General features: G+C 39.5%; 1 pseudogene; it reads left to right on the top strand.

Annotated features, from left to right (window-relative positions):
* The first annotated feature begins 472 nt into the window (after window positions 1–472).
* LOC102708811 lies at window positions 473–7,635 on the top strand (annotated as a pseudogene).
* The last annotated feature ends 6,440 nt before the right edge of the window (window positions 7,636–14,075 follow it).

Below are 14,075 nucleotides of genomic sequence, written 5' to 3'. Positions count from 1 at the left end.
TTCTTTTGTTCTGATTTCTGACGGAACCTAACAGCGAGGTCAGACGGCTTAAGTTTGAAAATCAGGTCAAAAATGCAAAGTAAAAAAAATAGGATCAAATCTATAGTTAGCTCTCAAAATAAAATCAGTTATGCAATACGTTAGCTTATGTATCAATTTGTATATATTTTTTATTGTCCTTAAAAATACATGAAGATACTATTTTTAGTACAAAGTTTTTTCACATCCTTAAAAAAGTAACTAATAAATATTACTGTACTTTTTAGTGTAAAATATATGATATCTTGAGGTAACAAAAATTTTTATTAAAATTCTTATATTATTTTTAAGAACGGTAAAAAGGCTCTTTAATATAAATTTTTGGTACACTGGAGATACTTTTTATAAAAAAAGCTTGCATATGTATGCTCATTCCACACAACTACACGCTTCGTCACTCATGGCTCGACCCACCGCTTGTCGCGCGCGCAACATGGCGCGCCATGTACTCCTCCTCGCCGTCCTGCTCTTCGTCTCCGCCGCCATCGCCATGGCTCACCCGCTCGACCCGCTCACCGCCGCCGAGATCGCCGCCACCCGCGCCGCCGTGCTCGCCTCCCCGCTCGTGCCCGCCCGCCCGCTCTACTTCCACTACGTCGGCCTGGACGAGCCGGACAAGGCGGACGTCCTCGCCTACGCCTACGGCGGCGGCGCCGCGACCTCCTCCCCGAACGCAGTCCTGCCGCGCCGCTCGTTCGTCATTGCGCGAGCCGGTGGCCAGACGCACGAGTTCACCGTCGACGTCGCCAACGCCTCCTCCTCCTCCGCGGCGCCGGGCACCGTCCTGTCGCACGCCGTCCACCGCGGCCCCGGGTTCCCGATGCTGACGACCGAGGACCAGCTCGCGGCCATGGCGCTGCCGGCTCAGTACCCGCCGTTCCTGGAGTCCGTGTGGCGGCGCGGGCTGGACGCCGGCGACGTCGGGTGCGGGGTGCTCCCCAGGGGTTGGTTCGGGAGCAGCGAGCCGGCGTACGGCGGCGCCAGGGTGGCGAAGATGAAGTGCCTGGTGGTGGACTTCAACGCGACGGCGAACATCTACGCGCGGCCGCTGGAGGGCGTGGTCATGGTGGTGGACCTCGACCGGATGCCATCATCGAGTACAGGGACAGGGCGGTGTACACGATGCCCAAGGCCGAAGGGACGGACTACCGGGCCGACATGGTCGGGCCTCCGTTCACCGGACCGGCGGCGCCGCCCGGCGTGGTTGTGCAGCCGGAGGACAGGGGCTTCCGCATCCACGGCCATTACGTCAAGTAAGCGTCAGCAAACTTAACTGATTTAATTAGCCTTAGGCAGCGTTCGAATCCGACCAGGGGACATTCTCCCTCTTTTTCCGTGCGCACGCTTTCCAAGCTGTTAACCGATGTATTTTTTGAAAAACAGTTTCATATGAAAGTTATTTAAAAAATCAGATTAATTTATTTCCTAAGTTTGTAAAAGCTAATATTTAATTAATCATATGCTAATGATTTTTTCGTTTTACGTGCGCTGATATGACTAATGGGCAATGTCATTTGCGAACGCTGCCTTATTTGTTACCTGTGACAATAAAAAATTCTGTTCTTTCGAGCCAAAATTAATATCAGTTTGCAGTATATCTATCTTCATGATATAATGATAAAGAATACCAGCATTAGTTCAGAGGACAAATCGTTAGTAAAGCAAATCTTATTACTGAATCTTCATGCGTGACTGGTAACGAATTGTATAACCATCTATACCATATATATCAACACAACAGCATATATACTTACCACATCAATTATATGTTTGACCTGTTTACACTTTTGCAACGGTGCCTAGCACCAGAGCCTGGTTTCAGAGAATAGTATTTCGCATCCAAAAATTAAGATAAATAAAAATATATATCATATCGTTGGCTCATGTACTTGATTACAAAAGACAAATCGGTACTCTGATAGTAAGTACTCCCTCCCTCCATCCCTTAATGTTTGATGCCGTTGACTTTTTTATACACTTATACACTTTTGATTAATCGTCTTATTAAAAAATTACATAATTATTAATTATTTTTATATCGTTTCATACATATTTGACAAAAAAATTTAAATAAGACGAATAGTTAGACGTATATAAAAAAATCAACGGTGTCAAACATTCAGAGAGATAGTACAAACGTTGATGTCAATATAAGTAGCATAATTTTCACGTGTGACTTTCATTTCGAAACAGTATAGGCACTGTGCCAGCGACGTTTGGTCGATCCCTGATGCGGAAAAAAGAGTTGATGCTGATCTGTGTAGCAAATTGTCCAAAGTCTCCAGCGATTTCCGTGCGGTGGCACGCACTGTATGGCCCTCGTTATATTGCGTCGTACGTAATACAAGGATCGACCACGAAAATAACACAAATTTAAAGCATCTTGTTAGGTCAGAAATCCAATATATCTATATAAATTTTGGCTCCCGTCTCCATCTTTAATTGATGTGAGTTTTCAGCAGTCCAAGTACATACTTTTATTCACCCCTAAAACGTTTACTGTTAATAATTTGGATAATAAAAGGGCATCGATTGATGCATTCACTTTCCTCGTGATTATGTTTTCACGGTAACGAAGTGACAGAACTAGTAGACTCGGTTGGGTACATAGTTCTGTCATTTCAAATGGTTTGAATTGATGGACTCCCATGGGAGGAATCTATATACGTGATACATGCCCAGGAGTAACTATGTAGTCCTAAGTCTTATCCTAAGTCGAGGACCGGACGGTGCTCGGTTGGTTAGCCGTGTGGGTGCGTGAGTTTGATCCCTCGGATCGTAACTCGCGCGTCTTATCGGGGGTTTTTTTCTTTACACGCGTGTACACCCCAAAATCCTAAGCGTATGGTAGGGACGCGCACGCATATGTGCGTGTATTGTGGTGTGTGTTCATGTACGTCCCGAGTTGTACTTTAAAAAAAAAGTCTTATTCTAAATCCCTAACATGTAATTATGTAAATATGTCATATCATCACGTACAAGTCACTAACCACATGCAAGCATGGCTTTTCATTTAATTTAATAGATTGCGTAGAGCCCAATATATATACAAGCATGTCAAATTATCATTCAATATTATCACTTTAACACAAAAATATCTCTAAACATATATCACGCAACAAAGCATGGGCATCATATAATACATATGGCGTTTCAGAGTCACTGGTATTAATTGTTGAAAACGACCAAGATTACTAATCAGTGGGAGTATTCATTTTCTAAAAAAACACAAATGGACAATAATGCCCCACTGCTTAAAAAGCAAGTTTCATGGGTTATAGAATTACTTTCGGTAAAAATGATGATTTTTACACGAGGAAATCTAAAAAATACAATTGACAAACATCTAAATTAAAGAAAATGTTATTAACGACTGTGAGTTCTACGAACTGCCATACTACAAACAAATTAGTTTGAGAAATGCCTTTACCATCAAGGTTTCATTCATTTCTGTCGTTAAATGCAATGTTCATATTTTAGCACTTAACGAAAAAATACTTACGGAACCCAAACGACGGTGGCATTTCTTAGACAAATTCATTTGTACGATGTCATTTGGTAGAACTCACACTTGACGATGGTATATCTTAGAACTAAGTGTTTGTCCATCACATTTGTTAGATTTTCTCTTTTCGCAAATGGTTTTCACTTAATTGAAGTCGGATGATGACTGTTAAGAGCGGTTCACTTGAGAAACCACCCTTGAAAATAAGAGCAATGCTGTTTTTAGAAAATATAATCCTTTCGTATGAAGTCGGATGATGAAAAATCTTCTACGAAAATCATAGTATTGATGATATTTACAATTTTTAATTCAAAGAATTTTAATTTCAGATTGTTTAGGGATCAAAATGTTCATTACAGTGTCTTAGATATGTTTCTAATGATGACTTTTGACTTTTTGAAATGACATTGGATAGACATAGCTCTATATAAAAAACATAGAACTTTTTCAGATTGAATGACACTGGGATTCTTCATGTGCCCAAATATTCATTTCAGTTTCTCATATCCTTATTTAGCTACATTGTGAAAACGCCCATGTTTTAAAAGTTATTAAAAAACCACTTTATGGGGTGATTTAGTTGTAACAAGTTAACCTAAGATCACTACAAAATTTACATTAAAGAGTATTTTTATTTTTTTTATTTGAGAACTAAACTCACACAAAACTTATTTTCATATCTGAACCTTTCGCTCGCGCTAATTTATTTGGCGTGGCCAAATAATACTATCATGCCATAAGGAGTTAGCGTGATGATATTATTCTTAATATTTACTGGGTTGGCCAGAATGTTTAGATCTAACTTATATGCTTTAAAATATTTTAGTTTTAATATTAAAAATTAAAAAAGTTCAAATACCCTTTTTTCCACTTTTGGCCCCCGCTTTTCGTCTCACGAGGACTTCATTTTTGAGCAATTATTGTCATTATAGTTTAGTAAACTAGGAGGACAAATGTTTTGCGATTTGAAAAAGTAGGGAATAATTGCATTGTTGTTTGAAATAGTGAAGCCATATTATTCTTTATAGTCCTGTATTGGTACGTGTGATGTAGCCTAGAAATAATGTTTTTCAGTCAGTATTTTGTTATAATTCATATACTAACACGAGGTTGCATAATATGTCAACTCACCTCGGGGAAAGAAATATAGTCAGCAAATATTGACTTGATGAAATTAAATAAAATACTCTAAAGATCACATAAAACTTTTGTTCACCTCAATCAGATTTAAAATATGTTTATACACATTTTGAAAGTTTGGTTCTTTATAAAGCATAAGAAAAAAATTGTTTTTGCAGCCTGTTATCTTAAACGTATACTCTCTCTATTTTAAAATATAAACATTTGTGGGATTTTAATCTTGTACTCAAATATAAACATTTTATTATTATTCACGGTACTACTTGTTCCATCAATTAATTTCCATTCAAATTTCTTATTAGTTTATCACCACCACCTGCCCCTCACCTCCATTCATTCATTATTTATTAATGACTATCATAGTCTTATTCATATTCTTAATCTTTGCTAAACAACCAAAAATATATACATTTTGGGACGGAGGGCAGTACATAAAAAATGTTTCACGGACAGTTTCTTCTTACCCATGTGATAATTGTTACACACACTGAAGTTCAGGAAATTCATAGCATGCATTATATATTATAACAAGCGAGATTTATCTATAGATCAATATATATGATAATTTTATAATCTTTGAGAAGGCAACAGGAGGTGGTATCTCTTAATACCTAGGTACTAGGAGGTATTAAATTTTGAGTTTTTTTTCATCATTAAGGAGGTGCTATGAGGTACTACTGTTTTCTATGTAAAATTTGGTACCTCTTGGTATTTTAGGTATTAGAAGATACCAAATTATATATAGAAAACAGTTGTGCCTCTTGGTACCTTCTGAAGAATGATAAAATTTCTCTTAAATTTTATGCTAAAATTTTGATAACTCTTGGTATCTACTCAATATCTGTAAAATTGCTCATATATATAAATTCAAATTCATTATCATACATATAATTCTAAAGAGAATCGAAACATGTTATACTGTGCAATTGAGGTCATACACAACGTTTCTTTGCATCCGATCGATTGCAGATGGGCCAATTGGGAGTTCCACGTAGGCTTCGACATGCGCGCCGGCATGATCATCTCGCTGGCCTCGGTGAACGACACCGACGGCGCCGACGCAGGGTTGCGGCGGCGGGTGCTCTACCGCGGCTTCGTGTCGGAGGTGTTCGTGCCGTACATGGACCCGGAGGAGGAGTGGTACTTCCACACGTACCTCGACGCCGGCGAGTACGGCCTCGGAGACTCGGCGTCCACGCTTCAGCGCGGCGCCGACTGTCCGGCCAATGCAGCCTACTTGGACGGCCACTACGCCGACTCCGACGGCAAGCCTGTGAAAGCCGACGACGTGATCTGTGTCTTCGAGCGGTACGCCGCCGGCGATGTCGCTTGGCGCCACACCGGCATTGGGCCCGACGAACCGGTACTGTGTGATGATCCAGCGTCGTCTCTGACGTCCACAGAAATGCTTACTGTATAATTTTGCTGTGGCTTTCTGTGCAGATCACGGAGGTCCGGCCGGAGGTGACCTTGGTTGCGAGGATGGTGGTGACAGTTGGAAACTATGACTACACATTGGACTGGCAGTTCATGACAGTCGGATCCATCAAAACTGTGGTACATATTGTAACAAGCTTATTTATTTTTGTCCATCTGAACAAAGTAAATTGAAGCAAAGTGACACGAAGCAGTTTACCCGTTGTTTTCATGTCATCTAAATAGTCATAAAAAATATGAAAAAGTTTGACAAAATAGATTAATATGAATTATATTACTCCACGAATATGCAAGTTTAAATTCTACTTCTATAAGTACTATTTACATGATACTAACCTGATCAATCCATGCGTATACGTACTGTATTGCAGGTGTCTCTTAGCGGCATCCTGGAGATGAAGGCGACCAACTACACGCACGTCGACCAGATGAAGGAGGACGCGCACGGCACGCTCGTCGCCGAGAACACCGTCGGCGTCAACCACGACCACTTCATTACCTACCACCTCGACCTCGACATTGACGGCACCAACAACTCCTTCGTCAAGAACACCATCGTCCCCAAGCGCAACACCGGCGTCCGTGCAACCGGCGGCGCTCCCACGCCGAGGAGGAGCTACTGGACGGTGCTCTCCGAGGTGGCCGAGACCGAGGCCCAAGGCCAGGTGGACGTCAATGGCGCGCCTCCTGCGGAACTCCTCTTCGTCAACCCGAGCAAGAAGACGAAGATCGGCAATGTGGTCGGCTACCGCCTCATCCCGGCCGGCGCCACGGCGGCCTCGCTGCTCGCCGACGACGACTACCCTCAGCGCCGCGCCGCGTACACCAAGAAGCAGGTGTGGGTGACACCGTACAGCAAGTCGGAGAAGTGGGCTTCCGGGCTGTACGCGGAGCAGAGCACGGGAGACGACAACTTGGCCGTCTGGAGCAAGAGGTACGTCGCCATTGCTCACGACTCTGTGTCTAGAGCGAGCTTAGAATGCCGCCATAGCTCACCGTGTGCACTATGGCCGGCCATGGCGTGTGTGTACGTATGCTCGCGAGCAGGAGCAGAAGGATAAAGGACGAGGACATCGTCCTGTGGTATACGGTGGGGCTGCACCATGCTCCGTACCAGGAGGACTTCCCGGTGATGCCGACGTTGAGCGGCGCGTTCGAGCTCCGGCCGTCGAACTTCTTCGAGAGGAACCCGCTGATCAAGACCAGGCCGCCCGGGAAATCACCGGACTGCTCGTGCAGCGCTGGATCCAGGGTGAAGTGATCGATGCCGCCGTGCAACTTTATTCGCTCTGTGCATCGGTGATTCGCTACGGATAGGAGATCGTTCAGGTGATGTGGTCCGCCATTCATCCAATAAATTCTGTCGATTTGATAGGGAAGAAAACCATACCCTCTCTCAGCTCTCTGATCCAAAATAACTTAAAACTTTTACTTCCAACACACCTAACAATAGAAAAGAAAATAAAATAAAATACTCTCCTTCACTTGTAATCCTATATATACTGGCCCCAAAGCTCAATACAATGCATTCAATATTCACAGTATTTTCTTCCTTCTCTTCTACTATTTAACGATAAACTATCGACTGTTTTCAATGATGGCTGGATCGTGGTTTGGATGCACACCTCGTACGTTAACCATACAAAACATCCATAAATATATGCCTTTGATGCATTGAAATATGAATCTGATTCTTTGACTTTCCTGTAATATTAAGTCATGTACAGCAATTGAAATCAGAAAATTTTTCATGTACAGCAATTGAAATAAAAGGGAATTAGTCGCAGTCCCCCAAATAAAAGGATGTAACCTATCACAAACAACTGTCCAGATGAAATAACAAAAGACTAAAATATTTTATTTCTTATCTCCAGAAAAGCACGTTGCCCCGTTGCTCTTCCCATTTAATGTTTATACAAATGCTAGTACTATATCCGTGCAAATGCTACGATTCAATTCAGTAATGCAAATAAAATATCCTAACTCATTCAAATACAGTCATATAAACCGACATTCGAAGTTATTTGGCTATCAAACATTTATTACTCTAGTTATTTAAATAAACTTTCATAAAATAGCAGCAAACCACCGATTAATCATGACTTTTGTAGCTTTACATCAGGGTTTGCATGACTGTGTTTACCGTCATGGTAATCCGAGGCTCCGCTAGGGTGCGGTTTCAGTAAGTCACGATTTTGTAATATGAAATTGACCCAAATTCAAAAAATTTAAAGAAATTTATGGAAAAATATAGATTGATTTATAATGATGTTTGGTAAAAAATTGATGAAAACTAAATTTACAAATGAATAAAAAATTCAATACTGAAAAATGATTGGAAAAAATTAAAAAAAACATTGTTCACAGCAGGCCCATTATGGCCCAACTGGAGTGGGGGACCAAAATATCTGTCCCCCACCCCAGACAAAGAGCATAGAGGTGAGGAGAGCTAGTCCCTGCTCTTCAGTCGGTGACAAGGGAGGCATCACCGCTAGATCCGCCGCTACCGGCAAGAGAAGCGTGGAAACCATGCGGTTTACCACGGTAACCGAGGAAGCAACGACGGCGACTGCCTGGGAGGAAGCCAGCAAGGTAACTCGTGCAGTTTAGACGGTAATCACAGTTTTTGGGCACCAAATCGCGGTTTCTCGCAATTACCTTCTTCGGCTTCTTACCTATTGTGTAGTGCTAGCCATAGATATCGCCGGTCCTACCACAGTACCATGCTGATTTCACGAGGTTTTCTGTCATAAACCGTCGGTTGGCTCAGTGTTGAATGTAGGACATTGAATGATTGACCATTATTTGCATGTTTTAAAATGTTTGCGACACTTAGTTGAGTATGTATTTGATACATGAGGCAGATAATTGAATGTTTGCAGCACTTAGCTGAGTATGTAGTTGATACATGAGGTGGATTTTTGTATTGCATTAGCTATTTGTTATGTAAATGCTCATGTTGACAGAGGAGTACGGCATGGCATATCAGCAGTGGGGTTGACAAACCCTTTGAGTATGTGTTACTCCTAACATATTTGTACTCATGTCATCATATTACGGACAATATTTGATATTATATTCGGACACTACTCTATTTGAACAATTGCATCATATTGTACTATGGACTGTATTATGGATATTTTGTTTATACTTTCGTCTATGTACGTACACTAGCCAATTTATGATCCTTCTTAATTGTTGTGGTGTGAAAAATGTGCTTGGAATATCACTTATGTCGTGTAATAATTATGAAATATCATTTGTCATCTTTATATTTGTTGCAATGTCATGAATTTAGAAAATGTTATACCAAAATTTTCTTTTTTTCCCTATAACATGTCCTAAATGTCACAAATATAGCTATACACTATTTTCCTTTTTTTTTTTGTATTTTTACAGATTTTTTTCAGAATTATTTTTAATTTCCGACTCTCGGATTACACTTGTTGCGGTTTTGACCTCGAAACCGCGGTAATCACCGATTTTGAGTTAAAAAATTCCAAATTTAAATTTACCGTGATTTTAACGGTATCTAAGGTTACCGTGCGGTAACCGCATGTCCGTCAGACCCCTGTAGGGAGGGTATGCACGGTTTCGTGAACCCTGCTTTACTTAATTAATTATATGTTGGCACACCTCGCAGGTATAAGTTTCCAGTTTAGACGGTAATTTTATATACTAATTTTACAAATATAAATTGCCAAATTCATATGCTAGTTTTAGAATCACTAATACTAGAACTCAACCGCTAATTTTAATTAAATAATTTATTTACATAATCTAATATGAACTCAATATTTAAAATCTATGAAGCTAAATTTAATAAAATTTATTTTATACAAACAAGAGTTTTATCCTAAACAACTTCACATCTCCTTATATTAAATGAAAATTTATTGCATATATCAATGACCAAAATAATTAAATAGCTATAGATAACACGTAATTCAATGTATACCACATAGTTTAAATCAAATATCCTTCTGTTAACTTATATTACATAAAAGAAATTTAAATAAAATCTTAATTGATTATATAATACCTAGCAAATACTTATTACATGAGTTTTCTTCAATTCAAAAAATATACCACATAGTTTTTGATAGTGAAATTACCTGTAGTATTTCCACTGGTTATCCTTCGATTGTTAAAAAAATATTTCACAAAGATATATCATTCGAATGAACAAGAAATTTATTTATTTCACATAAAAACGATGCTCATTCCTAAATTTATTTATTTATTCGCACAAACCTAAATACTCATTACTATTTACTATTTATTTAATGGTATTGTTAGTGATTTGGCTATTTTGACATCCTATAATAGTGGTTTAAAGCCTTGATCAATTAATGATGAGTGCTGCTGTGATGTGGTCATGAACACAATATTATCTTGTCATCGTTGTCAGTATTCAAATGTCGTTTCATGCTAACTTGTGCTGCTATGTCAGCCACAATATTATAATTAGACTTTTATTATAAATGTATCAAAATTTACAATATTTGACCCTTCTTGAGAAGTAATTATGAAAATACACCGGTTTAAACTTATTTGAAAAATAAAACATTTTGCTCCAATCCACCCAGTGGCACGGATGTCCTTCATCTCCACACCAGGACTCGATGCGGACCTTGCTGACTCAATGTGGCCCATCCAAGAGTAGGGTTGAAAGTGATTCGGATAATTTCCGTCCGACCGGATCGTTTTTTAGATTCGGATAGCTTCGGTCGGATAGTTCTGGAAATTTTTGGATTCGGAATCGGATTCGGATATTTTTTTTCGGATACGGAAACGAATACGGTACGGGTGATATCCGTCGGATTCGGATATCCGTCGGATAGTATCCGGATTTTTTTCCGGATATCCAGACCTATGCATTAACCATTCAATCAAATCAGCTCGACCTAAAGAAGTCCATCCCAACAGCCAAACTAGTGTTAACCTTAGCTGGTTCTGATTAACTGGCTTCAAGTAGTCTAGGCATCCACGACCATACAACCGTAACTGATATTTCTTTTTATGGTATTAGTAATTACTTATATTTAAAAATATTAATAAGTTATATATTTATATTAAAAAAATAACAAGTTGTATTTCTTCAATGATACTGTTAACGCCAGATTTTGGCAAGTGGGCGTTATTGATTGAAACACGGTTAAAGATCGAATCGGCTGGGAACAGGAAGCTGGACGCAAAAGGGTTGCAGCCAATAGAGTTCGAATCAGACAAGAATGGGAGTCCGATTGGGCTCGGAGCCTGGAGATAAGCTCAGTAGTTAACCGTGAGTCCGTGTAGATTAATTAGGATTTAACTCAAAGTTTGTTTAGGATTCTGTTATTTAATTAGAGTCCGAATAATGTAAAGTTAGTTGGTAGCGGATTCTTATCCGGTTAAGTTATCTCCCGGGGTTATAAATATAGGTGACCGGGATCCTTGTAAAAAGATCTCTCGATCAATTGAACTTGGCGCATCGCCTCAAATCATCGACTTGCCTGAGCTTTCGGCGTGGGGTTTGTCAGCTTCGCTATGTAAGTTCTAGTTCGTCAAAACCCGTCGATCAATTAAGGCAGAACTATCTCGGTTGTATCCGATCTTCTATTTAGTTGATCGGCGGGCTGAGTTCTATCACTGTTTTGATCTGTTTTGGTTTAAGGCAATGGTAGCTCTCGATCAAGTTCACGTAAGTTCTTCTATCTGATCTGTTCGCGTGAGTCTTGCTGATCTAATTCTGTCTCGGTTTGGTCCGATCAATTAGGTTTGCTTGATTCATGTTATCAGATTGGATTAGGGGCCTGCGAGGGTTCGCTGCTGGAGTTCTAGCCAGCGTTATCTTGAGTAATTCATTGACTGGTTTATTAATCTTGCTGGTCTTTATGCCTATGTGGTTATATCGCGCTAGGTCACATACTGTCTCAGTTAGGTCTGATCTATGTGTTTGGTGCGATCTAGTTATGGAGGTTTGTCCGATCGGCTGAGTTTGATAGATTGGTTGGTAGATTACACTGCTTTGTTATCTTATTATTCATATGCTACGATATTTATCTGATATCATGCGTGGTTATGCTTAGATCTGTATTGTCTCGCTTAGGTTCGATCTTCTAGATCTGGTACAGGCATACATGTTGTTAGTTAATGTTGTTTTATGCGAATAATTAGTATACATGTTCCAGTTTATTGTATAAATTCCATGTTTAGTATTATATCGGCTAACAATTTAGCGGATGATAAATGTTGGAGCGGTCCGATCGGCTGAGTAATCTTAAAACTGTCTCGGTTGGGTCCGATCTTTTGAGATTAGTTTGCTGGTTGACTTATCTGGTGTTTATCCTGCTTCTGACTCAGCCGATTGAGCATATTTTACCTGTTATCATGAAATTCCTGTAAAGTCGATCGTCTGGTCTATCGGCTAGGATCCTGGAGCGGTATCGGTTATCCGGCCGATAGCGAATTCAGGGTTAACTGCTTTTTCTATGTTATATCTTGTCAGTTATAGGATCAAACTAACTGGCACGCCCGGTATCTCTAAGAATTAGGTCCTGCACTGGAATGGTCTAAGATTGATTCCCAGGCCTACGTGTGTGACCATTGATTGTTATTTTCAGCGACAACACATACGTGAAGCTTAGTTTAAGAGGTTTTTATGTGCCGATTAATATTTGTCACCGTATTCGTTTCGATCCGTATTCACTCCATATTTGTATTCGATAATATTCGATTCCGTTTTCATATCCGAGTTTTCGATTCCGATTTCGATTCCGAAAAAAAATATGAAAACGAATATGATAGAGCCGGTTTCCGACCGTATTCGGTCCGTTTTCATCCGTATCCAGGAGGCACGGACCTCCGCACCAATCCCATTGGTGTAGAGATAAAGGACCTTTGCTCCATCGGGCATTGCGCATGCAAACTAATCATTTTTAAAATAAATTTTAAAACCAGCCCATTTTCGTAATTTGCATTTAAAAGGGTCAAATAGTGTAAAAACAGGAGGTATATATTGCATATTTATAGGAACTTTATAATTGGAAAGTTTATAAGTATATATTTATATAAAGTATGTAATGTATACAAGTATTTGTCTTGTTACTAATTGGAAATGTAATTTCTAACATATGGACACTTTATAATACATAAGATAGCTTTTAATTTAGAAAGCTTGTAATTGTAATATATAGGAAGTCTGTGTGAGGAGAGGTGGAGTCTGTCCTACCCTCAAGTAGCATTTGCACCTGAGCAACAGCGAACAAACATTCCAAGCACAAATTATCACAATAATGCTACATATAACGTACACGGATTATCATAAAATCTTAAATAATAAAACAAATTTTGATCAAAATCTTGCCGACTTATTCATTGTAAATCATCAGTGCGATCTTACAAAAACTTATTGTCACTCCCTGATTTTCTCAGGGACTTAAGAATTATTAAATAATACTCAATTATGACCTAAATTAACAAGTGAATTAATGAAGGAAACAAAATTTCCATTAACAAATCATGGATGGATTTTTTTGAAATATTCTCCATGACATAAAATATCCGGTGGAATTTTCTCAGAAGTCTCAGAGCTCAAGATATGATTTTAATATCATCAATATCATTTCAGTAATTATTTAAATAAGAGTAACTAATTAAAATCTCCCTTTTCTCCTTTTGGACAAAAGTTGGCTCAAGTTCTTTCGGCCCAAAGCCTTCTCCCCTTCTCTCACAGGCTGGCTTCCCCCTCCTCTCTCCCCCGGCCTGTTAACGTCAAAAATTGACTAATGACGTGTCATACACGAAGGCTTGAAAGAATTTCTTATATCGTTTCTATGCAAGACCTAAATTCTTAGAAAAACCAGACATGCTAGTCAGTTTTTTTTTACCATGAAAACTGCCAAGACTTTGCCTAGCAGTGATTTTTCATTAATAATATAGAGTTACAAATAATTACAGAATGACAAACACC

Source organism: Oryza brachyantha, chromosome 6 (genome assembly GCF_000231095.2).
Source record: "Oryza brachyantha chromosome 6, ObraRS2, whole genome shotgun sequence".
Lineage (NCBI taxonomy): Eukaryota > Viridiplantae > Streptophyta > Magnoliopsida > Poales > Poaceae > Oryza > Oryza brachyantha.
Note: the sequence above shows the minus strand (reverse complement) of the source record. Positions and strands in the feature narration are given on the sequence as shown.